The following is a 25,269-nucleotide window of genomic DNA, read 5'->3' as shown; positions in this document are numbered from 1 at the left end:
ATATAAACAAAATATTTTAAAGAAAAGGGGGGGGAGGGTAAGTGAAACTAATGAGGGGAAAGAGGCAACACTTTGAAAAGGATGTTCTTGCACCAACCCTGGACTATGCTCACTTAGTCCCTCTGATCAGACATTCTTCATCTCTGTGGGACGGGACCACCCCGAAGGAAAAAGTCAGCTCGCACATCTCCAGCCTCCCCTTGGAGTTCTATGCCGTAGCATTCACATCCTCAGGAAAGCATCAGGCATCGATGGGTAAGCAGTGGGGAGGGAGTGAAGCTGAAGCTTATTAAATCCCATGAAGCACCAGACTCCAGGCCCACATTGGCTAACTCATGCTCTCATTAACTGTGCATGCTAGTTTTCTGAGTGCATTTTACATAAGAAGATATCAATGCCCAGAAAGGACAATTGGCCCCAGCAAATGGTGATGGTTGTGACAAGATTCAAATTCAGATCTGCCTGACTCCAAACTCCACACTTTTTCATTTAACTGAAGCTTTCCTTGAGACCGAGATGTATAGAATGGCCCAGAAGAATGGAAGCAATCCAAGAAAACCTCAGAGATCTTGAAGAATGTTAGGTAAATGATGACCGCCACATTACAGCACCATAGCTTCCCTCCCGCCAGAGCTGTAAGGAGTGTACATCCCCACTGTCCTTGATCGTCAAAACCCCTACCAAGATCATCTACAGCTTTTTATTTCAAGTCCTTGCACCTGGTCACATTGCTAAAACTCCAGATCACCTGGACTCGAGTGACAAGTGGAGTAGCTAAAGTTCTCTACAAATTCACAAAATGTGGGGAGTGAGCCTCCGTGACTCACGTCAGTGGCATCTCCCTACTGCCCCACCAGAAAGGGGACTTCAAGTTAATTTTTAAAACTCTTCTCTTGGATGAGATCTGAATGAAACCTCACTGCTGCTGGCCCTTTCCACTCTGGCGTGGATGGATACTTGGGCCACGTCCTACCCGGGCTGATTAAAATCTGACTCTTTAATCTCTGGCCCCATATTCAAAAGTGGAAACTAAAATACATCTAGATTTTTCACAGAGAGTTGATTTGTTCCACCACAAAGTTGTCTGCTAATTCTCCAGTTAATGCCTTAACCAAACAGAATAATAAACAGTTGCCTGTTTGACTATAATAAAGAAGAATATCTCATTAGAAAATGGGAGCGATTTTCTTCTATTTTCAAGGATGCAATCCTCATAATTCAACAACATGTTAACAATTAGTTATTTCAAACAACATCCTCTTCTATCTCATATGTTATCACATCTACTGTCTTTACAACCAAATATTAAGACATATACAAGAAAAATTATACATATTCTCAGTGTCTGTTTTACTAAAAAAAAAAAAACTCACAGTTGTTTCATTTAAGTTTTGCTACCGTACTTCTGGTTCTTTGGTGCTGGAGGAAAAAAAAGTTCGCAAATCACCATAAACATTTCTAAATTTAAAATGAGCTCTAACTTCCATATACACACTCAACATAGCATTTCTTTTTAATCTCCTGTTTCCTATCCTAAACCCTATCTCTGTCAGTGATGCAATGAGTAACCCCATTCAGAGCAGGATGCTGCCAATATCAGCTACAACACTTCACAGACTCCTGTTTTTCTCATATTAGTCCAATTTCTAATCCTCACTCAGGCAGAAAGAGATAGAAAGAAAGATAGAAGGCACTGGAGAAAGACTATTAATTTTATAGCCATTCAATTAAACTATTACTTCTGTGACTTATAAGTTCTCATCTGACCATCTGGGAGGCTATGCCAAAACATACAAGTACAGAGTTTGTTTGCATTTTGCAAAGAGCTGGGAATCAAATACATGTTTACTGTAAGCTAAATTCCATGAGTGTCCTAATCAAACATGTACAGTTCTATAAATATATTCCAGCCCTGATTTGAAAGTGGAAAGGAGGAACACATTTTCTTCCTCCCCTCCCCCTCCGCCTGTAATGTTAAAATTCCGTTCAGTTTAGATCATTAACAGCAAAGATTTTTGAGATGCAACATAGCATATGGGTTAGGAGCATAGGTTCTGGAGCCAGACCTCCTGGATCAGAATCCTGGCCATTCTACTTACTAACCGTGTGACCTTGTACAAATGACAGTATCTCCATGCCTCAGTTTTCTCATAGGCAGAATGGGATATTACAGAATACTTACCTCATAGAAAACTATGAAGATTAAATAAATCAACATGTGTAAAGCTTTTAAAGGTGGCCCAGATAAGTATTTGATAAAGAGAGAAAAGAAAAACACAAAACAAAACAAACAAACAAACAAAAAAAAACCAAGTGTCATCGCAGGTCACACACCATATCCTGCTTTTAAGGAAATCAAAAGCTAGCTAGGAACATGAACCTAAGTAAATAGTAGAGCAAAGAAACATACAACAATTATAAATAAGTACTGGCTTTTGGCGGTGGCTGTGAGTGAATATGACTGGGATATTTACCTAAAAACAGGAATGGTTATGAAGTCCTTTGAACTAAGAAACTGATCCAACACTTATACTGTAAGTCATAAAGACCATAGTCATTTTACTCATGACAAAGTTTAGGTTTAAAACTATCCTAAAGAGGGAAAATCATCCATCACCTTGGAGCTTCCGATTCTGGATTCCCAAATCCGGGCTATTACTGTTACTGCTTCATTTTTTTCACCAGATGGAGTTAAGACTTCTCTCGGTATTTCTGGCCTGGAAGAAACAAATTCCAACTTATGTTAGAACGTCATTAAATGCTCAGTGGTGATGAAGGTGATATGCAACAATTTTCTCACCTTGAAACTCTAAGTGATTGTAAAGTTTGGAAATTCTTCACGTTAAAAGTTATTCGCATCTCTGTTTTCTTAAGTCTTTAGTAAAAATGAAAGTCTATCAGAAACTATCCATTTTTTCCCAGAGCCTATGTGCCTAAACTATATGCCTAAAACAGGGCCATATTCCACGAACAAGAAAGAAGAAATCAAAGAGAAAAAAAAGTTTGTTCTAGAAAACTTAACCATCATGCTGGAGGGACAAAACAGGCTGATACGTTTAAGATAATCAGAGAACAGACAATCAGAGAACAATCAAGATCATATGGAAGAAAGTACCTGTGGGGTGGGTTTCATGATAGAGAAGAGCCTTACACAGAGTCTCAAGAAGGTGAATTCTCCAGTACAGGAACACAAAACACGTACGTACAAGATACCTTTGAAGTTAATTTAATGGCTAAGTCAGGAATGGCATAGGGCTGTAAACCAGGAGGGCACCTCAGCTAGAATAGACCATACACAAAAGGCTCACACCACCACACCACACCACTGGGATGAGTTTTTAGTAAGAGTAAGTCTAACGCTCCCTTGTTTTGTGATTTACCTGATGAAAATCTACTTAATGTTACAATTTGGGAGAGTTGGTACATTCATTTTTTGATAGGCCATGAAAAATAACAGAAAAGGACAAAATCATTTGTATAGCTTTTGAGCTATATGTTGACAGTGGAATACAATAAATAGGACAGGACCAGAAAGGGGAGGTAACTGTGTGACATTCATGTCATAAGAGGGACAACAGAGGGAACTTGCGGGGAAGCTGGGGGTGCATGCCTGGCCCGATGCACTCAGAGTTAGGGCTTTAAAGAACACTCTGCTGGCCTGGTCAAACATCTTCAGCAAGACTTGACCCTCCGGCAGCCATCTGCCACCTTCAGGCCAGATGGGCAGGGCAAATTAGATTAAAAACAAAGCACCAGGGCTCCTGGGTGCCTCAGTTGGTTAAGCACCTGACTCTTGGTATCGGCTCAGGTCATGATCCCATGGTTGTGGGCTTGAGGCCTGTGCTGGGCTCTGTGTTCAGTGCAGTGTCTACTTCAGAATCTCTCTCCCTCTTGCTCTCACCTGTGCGCACCTTCTCTCTTTCTCTCAAATAAATAAATAAAATCTTTAAAAAAAAAAAAGCACCAAGTCATGGGGATGTAATGTACAACATGGGGACTATAGTCAATAATACTGTACTGTAATTTTGAAAGTTGCTAAGAATTTCTCATCACAAAGATTAAAAAATGTAACTTGCGGTGACGGAAGGTAAATGGGCTTAATGTGATGACCCTTTCCCCATGTATGCAAATGTTGAATTATTATGCTGTAGACCTGAAACTAATATAATGTTGTATCTCAGTTATATTTTAATGTTTTTCACAAGCAGCCAAGCGTAAAACAAGAGAAGCTGATTGCTAAAAAGCAAGAAAAAACTCCATGTCGAAAGACTAGGCAGGAGGTCCAGAACCTGGAGGATGCTGGAAACAAGGGGCTAGGCAGAGAAAACAGAGTAACACAGGACAGTACCAAGAGCCAGATCTGGTCAGAAATCAACTTTAGGACGTAGGCAACCTGAGGCCACATGTGGATATGGCCAAGTGGCCTCAGCACACTAGGCTGGGGACAGGACAGGGCAAGACTAATGGCCCATGCCCATAGTTTCCTTGGGGCTTCCCACCAGGATTTCCATTGAATACTCTGATTTCAGGTAAGGCACTGAGTGACTTAATTTTTTATTTTCTTTTTAAAAAATATATTCTATTATGAATTTGCATATTGATTTTCATTTTGTTTGATTTTTATCAAAATTACACATGCGCTTAGTTCAGTGTTAAATCATCTACAAGACTTGTCAAGAAAATAACACTAACAACCCCACCCCATCTTTTGCTCCCCAAAGGCAATCACTTTCAAATATTTTGGGATGTGAGGGTTATCTGGCTGTCACATCTGTCACCCATTGATCACCAGGGTGGATTCAATTGATCAGGCTGGCCAAGCAGGGGTCCCCTTCCTCCCTTACTGCTCCATGTGCAACCATCCCAAAGCTGCATGGCCACGGAAACAGATGACCCACCCCCGATAGAGGAGGACCATTCTTCAGTCAGGGGGGTACGAGTAGCTGTACTCCCCTGCTAGAACCTCCAGACAATCTCTCAAATCTTTTAGCTAATTTTTTTCATATTTGCATCCATGTCTTCAAGTAACTTATACATACTGCTACCTCAGAATTTTTCCATGTTGCGTATTATCTGTTGATTTTCACTCTTTCGTACACACACATCCATTTCATTTCCACCATCTTTCCAAGTAGTTATCCTGTAACTTGCGTTTGACCCATATTCAGGAATTACACTATTATATCCATGCAAATGCTATTCACAGCTTATTTGTGTGATAAAATGGTTACTCTTCCTTGTTGACACAATAATTTGCTTTCCTTGGGGCTTATCTGCTTTTCCTCTACTTACATCTCTATGTTCTTATTAACTCAATTCTTGGAGATGCCTGGCTGGCTCAGTTGGTAGAGTATGCAGGACACTTGATCTCGGGGTTGTAAATTCAAGCCCCATGCTGGGTGTAGAAATTACTTAAAAATAAAATCTTTAAAAAAAATTCAATTCTCAATTCTCCTCTAGTTCGGTAAAACTCCTCATAATACATCCAAGTGAAAATGTGTATTCACTCCTGTCCTTTTATTTTGACCTGGTGGGTTTACCCCTTTCTAACAACACCATTTTATTGTCCCTTCATCAATGCTACAGAAGGGAGGAGAGCCAGATATGGGTGTTCACTCTGCCATCCTTGCCTAACAGGCCAGAACTGCTTAATGCTTCTTAAACCTGTCGCCTTCACCAATTGACAGTTTAATGGGAGTTTCAGCCCTTGGGAAACTGAAATACAAGGAGGAAGACATATTGCCAAAAATAGAGGTGAGGGATTCATTTTCAGCGCCCCCGGTTTTAAATTTCCTAAGCTGCTCTGTAGATTGAACTGAAGAGTCTCTCGTGAGTGAGACTCTCCTGAAGGAAGAAAGCCACTCTCATGGAAGACATCGGAATCCACCTCATGGCCAGCACTGAATGCATCTTTTTTTTTTTTAATTTTTTATTATGTTACATTAGTCACCATACACTACATTAGTTTTTGATGTAGTGATCCATGATTCATTGTTTGTGTATAATACCCAGTGCTCCATGCAATACGTGCCCTCCTTAATACCCATCACTGGCCTATCCCAATCCCCAACCCCCGCCCCCCAAAGCCCTCAGTTTGTTTCCCAGAGTCCATAGTCTCTCGTAGTGCATCTTTGCCCTTGGCCACTACCTGCTTGCTGAGGTGACCTTCATTCAGACTTCCCTGCTGTGTCCCATTCTTCAGGGTGCCGCTACAGGTATCTGCTGTCTGCTTTTTCAAGAGATAAGGGATGTATCTAATAAAAAGCTAAGGAAGAAACTATTTCTCCATGCCTCTATGATCCAGTTTCTCTTCTGGGCATATCCGTGTTTATCACTTGATGACACGTTTTTGGTGCCCCAACCCTATAGCCCTAAAATGATCAGGGCTTCAGATCTGGTCCTAGGAAATTTGTGAAGTAGGGAGAGTATGCCATAGACAAGATCCCATTCTTCATTTTGGTCACGCTCTTCCCACTCAGGGCTCACTTCTGTCCCAAGCTCCTGGCCTGTGTGTATTAAGAAGAGCACTGGCTGAAGTAAGACAGGTGTGGCCTCCTTCCTTTACCAGCTGTGTGATGCTGGGAAAGTAATCAAATCTCTCTTAAGCCCATAACTATTTGCAAACTGGGGATAACCATGCTTGCCTTGAGAAGCTATTATGATACTTATAGTTAATAAATATAGAACTTCCATTTATAACAATATTAAGGATTTAATAATCTGAAAACTCCCACAATAATATAATTTAAAATACCAATAAAATATGGATTCTTTTTAAATGCCTAGTTGGGTTCTAAAAATGCAGAATTCTCCAGAGACCAGAAATAAAGAAGAAACCAGAAACCAGAGTAAAAATTGTGTGAGCCCACTCTGTGACAACTCAGGGTGGGGAGGGAGGAGCAACTTCCATTGCCCAGAGGAGCCCAGAGGTAAAACTGCAACTCCCATATAAAGATACAACTCTCCAAAATAACTTAGAAAAACAGTGGATTAGGGAAAAATTCACCTCCAGTACAGGCAGAGAAAGAGAAAGTCATTCTCTTTCTGATTGGATTAAAAAAAAAAAAGTTCCCTCTGGGAATTCAAAACATCAGCCAGATCTCACACAAGTCTGAAGTCCTGCTACCCAAGATGAAATCTTGGATCACCCAGAAAACCAATACAGAACCCCTCTAAAGGGACATGATTCTCACACCCAAATTCACACATAGCATATGGAGAAAGAAAACACCATCAGTGAGCGGACAAAAGAAACAGCTGGATTCGATTCTTAAGCAATTCTGACCATTAAAAAAATGCAAAGAGATTAAAAAATAAAATTTCAAATGATTTAAGACAAAAATAATTTTAAAAATACAAGAAACAAGATGTGCTTTAAAAAAAGGAATAGGCAGGGGCATCTGGGTGGTTCAGTGTGTTAAGTGTCTGCCTTCAGCTCAGGTCATGATCCCAGGGTCTGGGATCAAGCCACATGTCAGGGTCTCTGCTCAGCAGGGAGCCTGCTTCTTCCTCTCCCTCTGCCTGCCACTCCCTCTGCTTGTGCTCTCTCTGTCAAATAAATACATAAAATATTTTAAAACAGTTTTAAAAAAGAATAGGCAGGCCTAAAAAACAGAGCCTATAGTAATAAAAAGTATAGCTGATGAAATGAAAACATCTCGGTGGATGAGTTTTTGTTTTTGTTTTTTTTAATGTTTTTTTATTATATTATGTTAGTCACCATACAGTACATCCTGGTTTTTGATGTAAAGTTCGATGATTCATTAGTTGCGTATAACACCCAGTGCACCATGCAATACGTGCCCTCCCTACTACCCATCACCAGCCTATCCCATTCCCCCACCCCCCTCCCCTCTGAAGCCCTCAGTTTTAACAGACTATTAGACAAAGCCAAAAGAAGAATTAGTAAACTGAAGATAAACCTAAGGATACGGCACAGAACAGAGCATTTAAAGGGGGATTAAAATACATGGAAAATAAAATGAAAATGTCCAAAAAATATCTAACTAGAATTCAAGGAGAAATGGAGACTGGTGTTAAAAGAAACATTGTCTGAAAACAAGATACTTAAGGTACCGAACACATCTTAGGCACCCAAGAAGTAGTGAAGATTTTGAGTTTAGTTCTTATACTTACGTAACTCTGAAGCTCAAGCACCCCAGAAACCACAGGAGCTCAGACACTGCTGTAGGTCTTCTGCAGTCTGGTATGTCTGTGGAATATTTATAAAATGAAAAAACTTACAGGTAACCTACTCACATAACTTAGTCGATAACCCGAGTTTTGATCCTAGCTCTCTCACTTATTAGCTAAGCATCGTGGTTAACTCACTGAGCTTCAATTTCTCTGGACATAAAATGGAAATAAAACAATTAATCTTCAAAAAGTGTTGCTCTAAAGATCAAAAGAACAAGATGTATGTAAAACAGTTAATACAGAGCTTCTCATGGAGTGAGCATTCAATAAATGAAAGCTATCAATATTGCTTGTTAATTTTCACTTCAAATGAAAAAATAGAAGCCCAGAGAAGTTAAATTATTTCTGAGACACACAGCATACTAACAGTAGACCAAGAATTAGAATTCAAAGTTCTCAACCCATATTCTTGTGCTTTCTCTGCCATACTTCACTGTATCTCAAGCGCAGAAATTAGGGAGCTAGAAGCTAGCTGGCTTGAAAAAAGCAACACTAGACTTCAGAAGCATGGCCCAAGATGTTTCCATCCTGTCTTAAGATGACATAATATACAGTGTGCAGACACAATAAGCCTTCATGACACAAACAAATGAATAATTGACAAGGAAATATAGGCCTATAGGGAAGATATTTCAAGGCATTTCAAGCGAGAGGGCAAATCTAATGTCTCAAGGCATATCAAGAGAAGATCAATGGCAACTCCATTTCTCAGAGTGATGAGGTGTACAGAGGCACAAGTTCCTTGATCTCAGTGACCCAGCGAACAAGAGCACTTGGGCGTATTAGGGAGATAGATGCGGTACCCATTGTATATTGCAAATAGCCTCTGAAGCTCAACTGGCATCAACCAGTATCAACCTCACAGAGATCTATGCATTTTAGTAGCACCCAAAGAAACCTGAAATTGTGTATTATCAAAGGTAGAGTTTCTTTTTGGCCCTGAGGGAGTCTGCAAATATGGTGTCAATTGTGCAGTTAGGAAACTCAACTACATGCTACCTACAAGACTCACATGAGCTTTTTTTTTTTTTTTCACTTCAGCCTTAAGGACATGGATAGACTAAAAGTAAAAGAATGAAAAAACATATTCCATGCATATGGAAAACAAAAGAAAGTAGGAATAGTTAAACTTGTATTAAATAAAATAGACTTTAAGATAAAGAATATAATAAGAGACAAAGAAGGTCATTATATAATGATACAGGGATCGATCCAACAAGAAAATATAACATCAGTAACATCAGAGCACCATATAAAGCAAATATTAACAGACCTCAAGGGGGGAATAGACAGCAATACAGTAATGGTAGGGGACTTCAACAGTCCACTTGCAACAATGAATAGATCATCTAGACAGAAAATCAACAGAGAAATATTGGACTTAAATGGCATGTTTGACCAGGGGGACTTAACAGATATACACAGAACATTCCAACCCAAAGCAGCAGAATACACACTCTTCTCAAATGCACGTGGAACATTCTCCAGGACAGATCATATGTTAGGCCACAAAACAAGCCTTACTAAGTTTAAGAAGATTGAACTCATATCAAGCATCTTTTCTGACCACAATAGTATGAAACTGGAAATTGATTATAAGAAGAAAACACGAATATGTGGAGATTAAACAGCACACTACGAACAACCAATGGGTCAGAGAAGGAATCAAAAGAGAAATTTAAAAATATCTTGGAACAAGTGGAAATAGAAATAAAATATACCAAAATTTATGGGATGCAGCAAAAGCAGTGCTAAGAGGGAAGTTCGCAGTGATAAACATCTACATTAAGAAACAAGAAAGATCTCAAACAAACAACCTAACTTACACCTCAAGGAATAGAAAAAGAACAAACAAAGCCCAAAGTTTGTAGAGGAAAAAAATAACAAAGATCATAACATATATAAATGAAATAAGAACTGAAAAGACAATAGAAAATGTACTCAGCATCACTAATCATCCATGTATATCAAAACCACAAGATATCACCTCACAGCTGTTAGCATAGCTATTATCACAAAGATAAGAGATAACAAGTGTCAGCAAGGATGTAGAGAAAAGGGAACACTCGTGCACTGTTAGTGGAAATGTAAATTTGTGTAGCCACTATGGGAAACAGTATGGTGGGGTCTCAAAAAATTAAAAATAGAACTACCATATGATCCAGAAATCCCACTTCTGGGTATATATCCAATGGAAATGCAAACAGGATATCAAAGAGTTATCTTCACTCTCATGTTCACTATAGCATTATTCATAACAGTTAAGATATGGAACAGCCTGTGTGTCCATCAACTGGTGGGTGCATGGATAAAGAAGATGTGCTATCTACACACAACATAATATTATTGAGCCATGAGAAAAAAATGAAACCCTGCCATTAGCAACAACATGGGTGTACCTTGATAGCATTATGCCACGTAAAATAAGCAAAATGGAGAAAGATAAATACTGCATGGTATTGCTTATATGTGGAATTAAAAAAAAAAAAAGTCAAACCGATAGAAATAGAGAGTAGAAAAGTGGTTGCCAGGAGTTTGGGGGTAGGGGAAATAAGGAGAGTTTGGTAAAAGAATACAAAGTTTTAGCTACAAGACAAATAAGGTCTGAGGAGCTAATGGTGACTATAGTTGATAACACTGTATTGTATGATTGAAATTTACTAAAAGAGTAGAGCTTAAATATTCTCCCCCACACAAAAAAGATAAATATGTGAATTATGGATGTGTTCATTAACTAGATGGGGGAAATCCTTTCATAATGTGTGTGTATACCAAATCACCATGGTATACACTTCAAGTTTCTTACAATTCTTTATTTCAAGTATATGTCAATAAAGCTGAAATAAAAATTGAAATAAAATAATACTAATATATGGTAATGGAACTCCCATTACTGGCAAAGGTGAACTAACAAGGACCAAGTTAACCCTCCCACCAGAAACTACTAAAAACTAGACAAAATACATGAAAAAGAGTTTTCACAAATTAAACATCAGACAGCACAAGTCAGTGATTCCTGAGAGAGGAGGTACATGAGGTGAGTACTTTGCTCTAGCTTACTGACAAGAGTTTTCCAGGCCACAGTGCACTGATGTGGAATGCAGGTGGCTTCATGCAATCTCCCTGAGCTAAAGAAATGGAGCTGTTAGTCTGGGAAAAACAAGGCAGTTAAAGCTTGCAAAGCAAAGTACTGGAGAGGAGAGAGTTGAACAGAGGGAAATCTCTGGAGACTTCTTTGTTCAGCTAAGTTCTGATAAGGGCATGCATGTGAGGAGACTAAGGATAGCTAAGGAAATAACCATCCGAAAGGAACAGAGAGAACAATTCCTGCGGCTTACACAGAATCATAAATATTTCATGTTCCCATTAGCCAGAATGGAAAACCTCATAACTCATGAATTATCAGGTCAAGTATTCAGTGGGGTATTTCCTCACCAGTGGGCAAAAGTTAACCCTAGATTGAAGGATGGCTCTGGTCATACCTTAAAAAATTTTAAAGCAAGGCCTAAAGGCATCAAAATATTTCTACATAATTGTTCCACATCCAGAATGAATCTCAAGAATATTTATAGAAATACAAATGTATCAATCAACCCAATGAATAAAATTTACAATGTCTGAGATCTAATCAAAAATTACCAGGCTTGCAAAGAACCCATAACTAGAAGAGAAAACAATCATTGGAAACAAACTTAGAAGTGATAGAATTAATACAGACATTAAAACAGTGTCTTAACTGTATTCTGTATGTTCAAGAAGCTAAAAGAAAGATGAGTGTGTTAAATAGCAACATGGGAGATTTTTTTTAAAGATTCAAATCAAACCTCTGTAAGTGAAAATATGAGAAAAGAAGACTGCTAACCGAGGATTCTATATAAACAAAAAGAAGTATCAAAAATTAGGAAAAAGAGTCTTCTTGAGACATACAAAAGCTGAAATAAGTCATCAGCAGCAAATCAGCACTATAAAAATATTTTAAATCCTTCAAGGAAAAAAAAAATGATACAAGATAGAAATCTGAACCTACACACACCAAAAAAAAAAAAAATCAAGAACACCAAAAATGATATGTGGCTAATACATTTTTTCCTCATTTTTAACATCTCTTTTAAAAATAATTGACCATTTAAAACAAAAATAATGGTAATGCACTATGGAGTCAAAACAGAAGTAAAATGTATGATGATAGCACAAAGACCAGAAAGGGAGGAATGGACATATACTGTTATAAAGTTCTTATGCTACACATGCAGTGATATAATACTACTTAAATGTAGACTATGATAAGCTAAAGAGCTATGTATCCTAAGACAACCACAAAATAAAAAACAAAAATTACAGCTCTTTTTTTTTTAAATTTTATTTATTTATTTGACAGAGACAGAGACAGCCAGCGAGAGAGGGAACACGCAGGGGGAGTGGGAGAGGAAGAAGCAGGCTCATAGCGGAGGAGCCTGACGTGGGGCTCGATCCCATAACGCCAGGATCACGCCCTGAGCCGAAGGCAGACGCTTAACCGCAGTGCCACCCAGGCGCCCCAAAAATTACAGCTCTTAAGCCAACAAAGGGTGTAAACAAAATTTTAAAAATCAATTAATCCAAAAGAAGCTATAAAAAGGGGGGGAAGGGGAAACAAAAAACAGATGGGACAAATAGAAAACAAATAGCTAGAAGGTAGACTTAAACCTTGCCATACCACTAACCACATTAAATATCAACATTTTAAATGCCCTCTTTAAAAGACAGATTGAATTTAAAAAAAAAAAAAAAGCAAGACTCAACTATGTGCTGCCTACAAGAAACACATTTTTTTTTTAAGAAACACATTTTAAATATAAAGACACAAGGGCGCCTGGGTGCCTCAGTTGGTTAAGTGTCCAACTCTTGATTTTGGCTCTGGTCATGATCTCAGGGTCGTAAGATCCAGCTCCACATCAGCCCTGTGCCAGGTGAGGAGCCCACTTAAGATTCTCTTGTTTCCTCTCCCTCACCCCCACCCCACTCACACATGCTCAAATAAATAAATAAATAAATAAATAAAAGACACAAGTTGGTTGAAAGTAAAAGGATGAATAAAAGATATAACAAGCTTCTACTAATCAAAAGAAAGATGAGGTGACTATATCAATATCAAACCAAAGTAGATTTCAGAGCAAACAACATTACCAAGAACAAAGAAGTTCATTTCATAGTAATTAAAGCTTCAATTCATCAGGAGAACATAAAAATGCAAAATGTTTACGTACTTAAGAAACGAATCTTTGAAATACATGAATACAAGTGACAGAATTGCAAAGAAAAATAGACAAACCCACAAATACATTTGCAGATTCAACATCCTCCTCTCAATAACTGATAGAACAAGTAAACAAAAAAATTAATAAGGATAAAGATATAGAAGATTTGAACAATGCTATCAAATAACTTGACCTAATTCATATTTACTGGACATTCTACTCAACAGTAGCAGAATACATATTCTTTCCAGGTGTACATGGCATTTATTCAGATAGACCAAGTTCTGGTCCATAAACCAAGGTCTCCATAACTTTAAAAGGATGGACGTTATGTAAAGTATGTTCTCTATAGAATACTGAATTAAATCAGAAATCAATAACTGATAGGGGCGCCTGGGTGGCTCAGTTGTTAAGCATCTGCCTTTGGCCCAGAGCATGATCCTAGGGTCCTGGGATCAAGCCCCACATCGGGCTCCCAGCAAAGCAGGGAGCTTCTTCCTCTCCCACTCCCCCTGCTTGTGCTCCCTCTCTTGCTTGCTGTGTCTCTCTTTGTCAAATAAATAAATAAAATCTTTTATAAAAAAGAAAGAAAGAAATCAATAACTGATATATGAAAAATTGCCAAGTATTTGGAAACAAAAGAACACACATCTAAACAACCCTTGGGCCAAAGAACAAATCAATCAAAAGGGAAATTAGATTGGCAGGGATTTCTTGGGTGTGACTCCGAAAGCACAGGCAACAAAGGAAAAATAGATAAATGGGACTACATCAACCTTAAAATATTTTGTGCATCAAAGAACACAATCAACATAGTGAAAAAGCAACCTACAGAATGGGAGAATATATTTGCAAATCATATATCTAATAAAGGGCTAATATCCAGAATATATAAAGAACTCCTACCACTTAACAACAAAAAATCAAATAGTCTGATTGAAAAATGGCAAAGGACTTGAATAGACATCTCTCCAAAGATGATATATAATAAATGGCCAAAAAGCTTATGGAAAGATTCTCGATATCATTAATGATAAGAAAAATGCAAATCAAAATCATGAGATACCACTTGATATCCATTAAGATGGCTCCTATAAAAAAAAAACAGAAAATAATGAGTGTTGGCAAGGTTGTAAAAAAATTGGAACACTTATGTATTGTTGATGGGATTGTACAATGCTACAACTACTATGGGAAACAGCTTGGAAGTTCCTCAAAATATTAAAAATAAGTCTACCATACAAAAACAGACCCATAAAGACAGAGAACAAACTGATGATCCCCAGGAAGGAAAGGGTTGGGAGATGGGTGAAATGGGTGAAGGGGAGTGGAAGGTAAGGCTTCCAGTTATGGAATGAATAAATCACAGGGATAAAAAGCACAGCACAGGAAATACAGTCAATGGTATTATAATAGTGTTATGTGGTGACAGGTGGGAGCCACACCTGTGGTGAGTATACAGACTTGTCAAATCGCTATGTTGTACATCTGAGATTAAGCTAACATTACATGTCAACTATACTTCCATTTTTTTAAAAAAGACTACTATATGATACAGCAATTCCACTTCTGGGTATGTATCCTAAAGAATTAAAGCAAATTCTCAGACATTTTGCCCACCCGTGCTAATAACAGCGCATTCACAATAGACAAGAGGTGGAAACAACCAAAAGGTCTGATGGATGAATGGATAAACAAAAAGTGGTATATATACATACAATGGAATATTATTCAACCTTTTAAAAGGAGAAAGGAAATCCTGTCACATGCTACAACATAAACAAACCTTGAGAACATTGTTCTAGGTGAAAAAAGTCAATCACTAAAAGACAAATGCTATATATTTTCCTTTATATAAAGTTTTTTTAAAAAATAGTCAAATTCATAGAAACAGAAAATAGAATACTAATCATCAGGGGAGAAAGAGGGGGAGTTGCTTAATAGATATAAGTTTCAATTTTGCACGATGAAAATGTTCTGGAGATTTTTCTGTTTCACAATAACAAAATGAATATACTTAACACTATGAACTGTACATTTAAAGAGTGAAGATGGCCTATTTTATATTATATTTTTTGTCACATAAGGTGAAAGAGAACGAGAGAAATGCTTTATGAGAAAGGCCCTAGTGGCTACTGCTGTCTTTGAAGATGAAAGGAGGCCACAGCATTAGGATTGCAACATATGAATTTGGAGGGGACGCAGTTCAGTCCATAACACACAGGTTGGAGGACGGTGACAGAAGCAAGCCTGCAATGTCCATCCAGTGTGACACATGCATGCTACAGGTGAGGTGAACAGGGATTCTACAGAAGCACAGAGGAGGGGCCCCTTATCCAGCCTTGGAGATCTAGGAAGCTTTCCCATTGGAAGTGACTTCTAAACTGGGAACCCATGAAGAGTAAACCAGGAAATGGCCAGGAGCAGAGGGAGAATAGAAAAGAATATATAAGCTACAGGGGAGAAGATCACGTGGTGAAGCTGGGGAAATAAGCTGGAGGCGTGAATAGGGCCCCAGTGGCAAAGAGCCCCATGTCATGATAAAGGTTTTGAACTTGATCCTGAAGAAGACAGTGTCGTGAAAGGGGCTGGTTAACCAAAGTCAGACAATGTCATTCTTGTAGTAAGAGAGATTGTTCTGGCTACAGAGTGGACTGGGGGAGTAGAGGCCCAGAAGGCAAGCTTGAAGTTATGTAAAGCTATTTCTGTATCTTCAGTTTGGAAATAACAGCCCCCCAGTGGGTCAACATTAGAATGTTAAAGATAAAGAAGGCAATAAAGATAAGAAGGGGTGTGAACCTGAAAGCTGGCCTCAGAGCCCAGACAGGTGTGCAGATGGCAAGGCCTTATCTATAACACTGTCTCAAGACACTTTCCTTTTACATCCTCTCTTATAAAACCAGTAGCATGCATTTTTTGTCTTTTTCTTTATCATTACAGTGACAAGCATCCTTTTGTTCTATGAAATAAACTTGCACAACACTCTGTAGTTTTGACACTGAAGGCGACGGCTATGACCTGGTCTAGTCCACCTGCTGGAGAAGGGTGCATCGCCTGCATTTTTATTTAAAAAATCCTTTCATGAGCCCTACCCATGAGTCAGAATCTACACGTGTGGGGCCAGGAATCTGTATTTTAAACTAGATTCCTATATTAGTTTTCTCAGGCTGCCTTGACAAAATGCCACAAACTGGGTGACTTAACAACAAAAAGTTATTGTCTCACAGTTCTGGAGTCTAAAAGCCCAAAATCAATGTGTCGGCAGGGCCACGCTCCCTCTGAAGGTGCTAGAGAAGGATGTTTCCTTGCTTCTCTCCTAGCTTCTGGAAAGAAGCTATTCCTTGCCTTATCATTCCAATCTCTGCCTCCATCTTCCCATGGCGTCTTCCCTCTGTGTCTCTGCTTTCTCCCTGTATGTGTCCAAACTCCTTATAAGTACACCAGTCACCAGCCACACCCACTCTAATCCCATAGGATCTTATCTTAACTTATTAACTTGACTAACATCTGCAAAGACCCTACCTTCTATAAAGCCACATTCTATAAAGCCTACCTTCTATGAAGCACTAGAGGTCAGGAGTTAGGAACGTATCTTTTGGGGGAACACACTTCAACCCACAGTTGTTCCCAGTAAGTTTTATGACACATGAAACTTGGAGCATCTAGGAATTTGGATGACAGCATTAAGGCACAAGTCCGCCACAGCTCCATAGATAAAATCTTGAAATGCTGGGGTTGATCTTCAGGGAATGGGGAGGGGAGGGAGAAGGAGGTATGGGCAGGAGGTGAAACACATGGAACTCTCTCTGTGAAACATGCACAAGGGCTATGAGCTCCACATTTCAGATCAACCTACCAGTTTTCTAGCAGCACAACCAATTTACTTTCCTGGGGACAGGGTCAAAAAAAATCCACAGAGCAAAGAAAAGACATCTTATTTTTACCTTTGAATTGAAACCAGAAGCAGAGGTCTTTTTCAGCATAATGCAAGTCGCTCCTAATATGGATCTTAGTTTATAACCCTGCCTACTTTATAGACTAAAATGGACCTGCACTCATTTGTGCTCATGGTGACATTTTCAGGGAATGAATGTTTTTGCAGGCTCTGGAGTCAAATCACCTAGTTCAAGTCCTGGCCCTGCCACTTACTGAGGGATCTTAAGCAAGGTACATAAGCCTCAGTTCCCTCATCTGTAAAATGGACATAGTAATAACTACCTGAGAGGAGTAAATGAGATAATACATGGAAAGCTCTTGTCATATAATCAACATTTAATACATGTGAGTTATTCTTTCTATAGCGTCTCTAGCATGGTTGTTTTGACAAACTTGTACCTGATGGCAGCTGGCTTTTGGAGCTCTAGCTATTAGCGCTATTCCTCCATGAGCCTCTGTAACTGGAAACCTAAAAATTTATGAACCAAAACTTTCCTCTGATATCAATGAATCAAGTCAAAACAATCTTGAGGCTACGAAGTGTGTTTTGGAAGAGACTTCTTGATAAACCAAAGCACTAATATGTCTCCTTGGGGACTACGGAGGAATGGCTGGGTCTTGGAATATGTGTTCATTTTACTCTCAGTAGCCTACTAAAAATTGCTATTTACTGAAAAGTTTTATTAAATGTCCCATGAAATGTAATATGATTTACTCACACATATTAAGACAAAATAGCAATGTTGCTTTTGAAAAAAGGAGACTCCTCTGGGATTCTGCCTTCTCCCCAGACTCAGTAGAATCCAGTCAGCACATTGCCAGGTTAAAAAGAAGCTGAAGGGGGCCTGGGCGGCATAGTCAGTTAAGCATCCAACTCTTGGTTTTGGCTCACGTCATGGTCTCAAGGTCATGGGATGGAGCCCTACAACGAGCTCCCTGCTTAGCACAGAGTCTGCTCGAGTTTCTCTCTCCCTTTCCTTCTGCCTCTCCCCACTATGTGCGCTCTCTCTCTCTCTCTCTCTCACTCTCTCTCTCTCTAAAACAAATAAATAATTTTTTTAAAAAAAGAAGAAGCTGGACTAAACAGAAAATTGCCACTTATGATCAAGAAAGACACAGTTGCAAAGGCTTTGGGTTGCTTTGTTTGTTATCTAAAATCACATAGGCCAGACGTTCGAGAAATGTGTATAGAATGGAGTCAAATAGCCCCTCAGCACAGTGTCCACACGGGCTGCTGTGGGTGTTGCTATGGTGTTGACTCACTGCACCATCAATCATAAAAATCAAAACTGACACATCAGACAAAGGACCAAGGTCTTCCAGAAGGCTTGCGTCTCATCCTTTTAACATTGCCATCCACGTCATGGTGCCATGGCCTCTGGTATCAGAACAGCAGAAAGGACCTAAATCATGTCCTTTTCCAAGCAAAGGCATCACCTAGGCTGTTTTGTACCCATGTTTCAATGACCCACTTTCTGTTGGGGGCAAGATGAAAGCCGGTTACACAACATCACAGATGTTTATTTCCCTGGTTGGTGTTGGCTCAAAATAATGCCCCCTTATTGAAATAAGGCTGCCCGTGGATGCTTATGCATTACAACAAGAGATGTAGGCTCAATGCCAGGGTTAAACCAGACATGCATTAGCTTCCTCAGTTGTCGAGTATTCTTCAAGCTCTTTTTGTTGGTGGCACTGTGCAGGGCAGTGTGCAAAGTAAATTAGATATAGGTGTTCTCCACCCTTTAGGGCTTATAATCAAATGCTGTACATGCTCGTATATGCAGTCAGTTGTCAATTATTTGGTCTTAGGGATAGAAAAAGTGGGGCAGAGGCACTGTGAGTGTTCTTTATGATTTCATCACCCCACTCTACCCACTACTCATTTTGCATGTCTCTTCCCCCAGTGATGCCTCAGGAGAGCTGTTGAGGTTGAATTCTGATTTACCATGATTAAAGCAAACATGCAAAAGATGAATAATCCATTTTAATAAATCCACTTTAAAAGCATATTTTTTGTGCCTGCGACATGTTGGGCATTTTGTTAAATCATTGGCATCAGAGTGAACAAGACGCATAGGCCACAAGGAGCTGTCACCATTACTCCTTAGGGTGCTGATGCCAGCATGTGTGAGGGAACACAGAACAACTCAAGGGAGGAGGCAGCCCTGAGGACGAGTTTAGGAAAGGAGATAGAGAGGAACTGAGACCAGGGGAACAGGCAGAAGCCAGCTGAGTGACCAAGGAGCCAGAACAAGGGAAGCAAAACCCATGCATGGAACCCCAGTGCATGTGGTGAGATTGGAGCTCAGGATGTGTGGGCATGGCCATGGAGATGAAACTAGAAACATAGCCCCCCACCCCGGGCCAGATCGAAGTGGGGACCAGATGTCTTGCCAAGAAGTGCTGACTCCATCCTGAAGACAGCGGATTTTTTACTCAAGGCGATGGTCAGATTTGCGTCATAGAAAATTCCCCAGAGGGTAAAGGGCAAATTAGAGGAGCATAAGAACAGAGACTGGAAGACCCACTAAAGAGATGCTGGCCTAATCTGAGAAGGCCTCACGAAGCCTGGACTGAGGGACTGCAAGGGTGGAGCACCAGGGCTGAGCTCTGCCTTGGAGACCAGTCGGATGTGGAGTGAACATTATGGTAAGCACTAGAGGTTTAAATATTACTAGATAATAGTTAAGCAAGAGATAACCACATTCACGTCACTATTTTCCTGTTCTAAGAAGCTTCTGGGCATGGTGTGTGAGAGGGAGGCAGAAGTGCCTTAAAAATTCCAGTGTACAACTCTCAATGCTTTCCACATGGTGCACATATAAATATTGTTCTCTGGTGTGCAGCTGCAGCTGCTGCCGCCAGCACCTGGCTCTGTTTGTCACCCTGCCCCAGACTCGCTCCACAGAGAGCCTTGGCTCCAAGGAGTCACCCTTCAGCTCTGCTTGCTCCTGGCCCACCCAGAGCCCAGCAGCTTTCCTTGGGGCCACATCACAGGACCTGGGCTTCAGGAGGTCTGAGGGCTTGTCATCTGCCTCTCTCACCTTTAGCTCCTCACTCCCGTGTCCACGCTGTCCTGCATTGGAAGAACTTCTGCCATCAGCCCCCATACATAGGACCCACGAAAACTGAGACTTCCACTGCTGAAAGGCCCACGGGGTCCCTGTGCCTTGCCGAAGTGTGTAGCTTTAGCTGTTGGTGTGGTGGCACTTGGGCCTAATGGTCAGGTCTGTTCCCTCAGGCCACATCTAGGGAATACCTACTGTGTGCAAGTCACCACACTGCTACAGTGGGGGTAGGACACACTGAGGTGCATCAGGATATCTGCAGGAGTGGGAACTGAGGCCACCACAAAGGAGCGTGTGAAATGAGGCAGAGAGAGGAACCGGCTGGGCAGGGACACACCAGCTTGGCACAGACATTGGCCCACAGACACCAGGCGCACTTTGAATTGATATGCAATTTTCAGTGGTTGAATGTTCAGGAACTTTCGAAGCCAGTTGCTAAGCCATGAGTAGTTGGAAATCAGCCATGATGAGAGTATTCACACCACAGAAATCAGCCAGTCCTACAAACCAGGCTTCTCCCATCCCATCACCTCACCCATCTCCCTAAAGCTGTATAATCCCTGCCCCTTCTCTCCCTTAGGTCTGCGATCCATCAGAGGGAATATAAGACACCAGCCTGCCTCTTCAGAGAGTCTGGCAAACTTTGTGTGACACCTTGGGTTAGGTTTGGGGCTTGATGCCACGAACAGTAGAGGATTGGGATGGGAGGGGTCCTGGCTTCCTGCACCCCCCTACTCTCAGCCTTAGAAGTGTTGGGGGTGAGGGTGTTCAGCTCTGTGGTACAGGTGGTGAGGAAGGCATGGCTGCAAGGGGTTAGGCTGGTCTGTCACAGCCCAAGAAGAAACCGAGACAGGGTAGGCAGCAGAAGCCAAAGCAATGTCTCCAGCACCTTCAAGTGCACAGATCTGTTGGCTCTATGCCTCCTTTTCCCTATTTGTAAAATGGGGATACTAGCATGTGCTCAAGAACTGTTAGGACTAAGGTATATAATGTACGGAGCATTGTAACAGCCAGGCACAGAGTAAGCCCCTGCCAATCTTGTTGCTGGACGTTCCCAATATCCTCACGAGAGGAGCATGAGAAGTAATGGTGGACTCATCTGAGCCTTCTCTTTCCTTCCTCTTATTTTTCTTTTTATCCCATGACTAGATTGGACTTCCAAAATCTCCCCTAACCAAGAGCTCCCAAACCATCTCAATCATCAAAATCTTCTGGGAAACCACTTGAAACCCAGATTCAGACCCACTGAAGAAGAGTACGTTGGCAAGCCCAGGAATGTGCTCGCTCTGAAAGCTCCCTGGGGAACCCACTGCAGACCTAGGCTGGGGAGACCCTGCCCCACATGTCCAGGTTCCAGAGGCCAGTCGCCATGACTACTCAAGGTGGCCAGTGTCCAAAGATAGAGTTGGTCGCTTTATTTAGAGGTTGTTTTCAATCTAAGAATCAGGAGATCTTTGCAGTAAACAAGCATGTGCCTCCTAACAATGTATGTAAACCAATAACAGGCTCCAGTAATGCTATTTTTAAAAGGCTTTAAATAACTTTTTCAATGCAAAACAACCCACCCGGGCAGACTTAATTCATTTTATGGGCCAGCTGAACCACTAGCTCTCAGAGAGCCTCACCGAGTCACGACACAGAGCCATTTCGTCTGTCCCCACATGGGTGACCAGGGCTGTGAGGTAAAGCTTCCACATGGTGCCAACCAAGAGGGCACGATTTATGTAGCCCTGTCTCCCTGGCTTCAGGACAGTGGCTGGCATTGTCTAATAGAATTCCCTGTGTTCTTAACCACACTGTTTCATGCACCAAAAAGTTCTTCTTCTGATCCTCTCCCTCCTGGTGAAGCTGGAGATAAACTCAGCTGATGTGTTTTCCCTGATAAGTTAATGTTACAGGCTTCACAATGGTGACCTCAAATCCACACTGCGATGAACAGCAGTTCAGCCAACGCTGTGAGCTTGATAGCCCACTCACTGCCTTTTAATTAAAATTCCAAGTTGGTGTTTTTGTTTTCAAAGGAAGGATGGAGCCCATCAAGGTCACTCAGTCCAGGCGCTGCTGGGAGGGACGCCTCGCTGCACATTTACACTTCAGCAGCTCCTGGGAGGGCAGTGCGCTGCAGCAGGAAGGATTTCTAACAACTTCCAGAATGTTTTCCCGATATAAATAGCCTCTACGGCATGATATATTCTAGCAAGAAAGACTGGAACAAAAGTAGGTTATTGACTGGCAGATGCCTGCCTTCCAGTGGGCATTGGAGCATCAGGGATTGGGCTCTTTCCAGCTATATTTAGCAACCGCATTAATGTACTGCCGAACAATGCCCTTCAGAAAAGCCACATAAATCAGAGGAGGAAAGATTACTGAAATTTATGAAGCAATCACTGTGAGAAACCCCTGGGCACAATCACTGTGATAAATACCTTGTTAAGCCCCCTGCCCATCCCCACCTTATGTTTCTTGTTAACACGAGGGCTCCATTACCGAGCGTTGCTACTTCCCAAAGGGGAAGCCGTCTGCATCTCGGAGCCGCACAGCAGTCTGCGCCTGATCCAACCTGACAAAACCGTTCTTAGAATCACTGAGATGGAAGGGCCCTCTAAGCAAGCAGGATCCCCCCATTTTCCAGGGGGATCTCGATTTTGTTTAGTCATTTTGTTCTTTTGAATAGCAAAATCATTACATACAGAAGCAAAGAGCTTACTGGGTTTTCACGGTTGCTCCCCGGCAACATTTTCCGTGTAGTTAATGGCACAATTCAGAGAAGAAGCCTTTGTTGGACTGTGCACCCTGGTTCTGGAGCCAGAAATCCAGACCCATCAGTTGGTTTGAATTCCCCTATCTTGAGAATGGAAATGAAGGGACCTCTCCCCAAAGGAGAGCAAACCAGTCCACACGAGAAGCAACCCTTCGGTCTGAAATGAAGCACTGTCACCAGGGTACCACGTTGCCTCAGAATGAGAACTGAGTTATAAGTACACTAGTTGATTCTGACTCGTGATAGGACAGCTGACCCTGCAGCAGGCACACAGTGACATGGATGAGAGTAAATCTAACACCAGCCCCGTCACTTACTGAGTAGTCTTGGGCTGAATCCTCCAGGCTCCCTCGGGCTCTCTGCTCCTCATCTGTAAAATGGAGGTAATAAGAATCTACCAGGAGTTGTTATGAAAATACAAAGAGAGAATGTGGGTCAAGGCACTTACCATGGTGACTGGCACATATAAGTGCTCAAGAAATAGTAGGTATTATTATGCTAGTCATTGATGATTTCCTAAAGGGAAAAAAGGACATATAAGTGCTCAAGAAATAGTAGGTATTATTATGCTAGTCATTGATGATTTCCTAAAGGGAAAAAAGGACACAAATAGGGAGATTTTGCAGATGTTGACTTCTGAACTCTGCCTTCATCACCTCAAAGCCAGAGGATGCAGGGTAGGTGGGAGAGTAGAGTTGTCTACCAATTTACCACTGAGAGTACTATCCAGCCATTCAATGAGGAAATGAATACCTACCGTGCGTTATGTATTTTCTAAGTTTCAAGGCTTTGCCTCTGTCTTCCCTCTCACAAAATGGGATTCGGTATTCGGACCATATTGAAAGATTATAAAAAAATAAATCCAGTCCACTAATTGATCATATTCACACAGATCATTTTTCTTCTTCAGGGTGGTTATGGGGAAATTATTCATGGCATACATTTTTCAGAAACAACTGAGATGTTAGTGTAACTGGAACAAAGCAAAGTCCTTTCATGTATTAAATAAGAGACTCAAAACAAGTGATTTTTCCCTTAAAACTTTAATGTTTTTTAACCATTTCAGAACACACTTAGAGCAAGATTTAGCTCTTGAACCGAACAATGCTAAAGAGTTACAAGGCGTGAGTGCAGCTGGATCATATGGTAAGATCTAAGGAGAAGAGAACAAAAGGTGCCTCAGCTCCCCCACCCCCACCCCAAGACAATGTAATTGGCCAGTGTGCAAAAAGAACAGTGATGATAGAGCCCACTTTCAAATCCTAACGCTCCAGCTTTGTCACTGTGTAAATCACTTTGAGCAGATCACCCAACCTCCATACACTTTAGTGTCTTCATCTGTACAAATGCAAATAATAAGACCTAACTCCAAGGTTTTTGTGAGGATTAAATTAATAAGGGAACATAGTTAAGGAACTTGGCATTTTATAGATGTGGAACACAAGAAGCACCTTCCTCTCTGGAAAACAGCCTGCTCCCCTCCTGTCTAGTCCCCACCTGGGGCTCTCCCGGGTAAGTGAGAAGTTTAGAGCAAAACCAACCACAGGGGTGCCCTGCCCTCCTCCATACCCCAATATTTTCATACAGATGAATCCAGATTATTAGGAACATCAAAGCAATATCTCAGTTTGACTTCTGCCCTCACCATTCTCCTGAAACTCCGCAAGACCTTCTAATCTCCAAAGCAAATAGCCCTTGGCTGAGATTCATTTTCCTCACTTTTTTGGTAACAGTTGACACTGGCTGATTTCCATCTCGAAATCCTTTTCTCTTTGGTTTCTATGATATGATACTGCTCTGGGTTTTCTCCTGCCTAAATGATACCTTCCCTCCTGTCTACATTATAGGCTCTACTTGTCTTCTGATTCACAAATGTGGGATGCCCCAGTGTTTCTAGAACTCTCCTCTTTCCAGTCTCTCCACCCTCTCCTATGTCAATCTCATTCATTTCAATGGCTTCAACTCTCTCTTTCTAAAATCAAGGCCCAAATCTGTATCTGTGGCTCTGACATGTTTTCATGTCACCTACAGTAGGTGTTAAATACCCAAATACCTACAGAGGCCAGGCAGG

The sequence above is a fragment of the Ailuropoda melanoleuca genome, chromosome 7 (genome assembly GCF_002007445.2).
Source record: "Ailuropoda melanoleuca isolate Jingjing chromosome 7, ASM200744v2, whole genome shotgun sequence".
Classification (NCBI taxonomy): domain Eukaryota; kingdom Metazoa; phylum Chordata; class Mammalia; order Carnivora; family Ursidae; genus Ailuropoda; species Ailuropoda melanoleuca.
Note: the sequence above shows the minus strand (reverse complement) of the source record.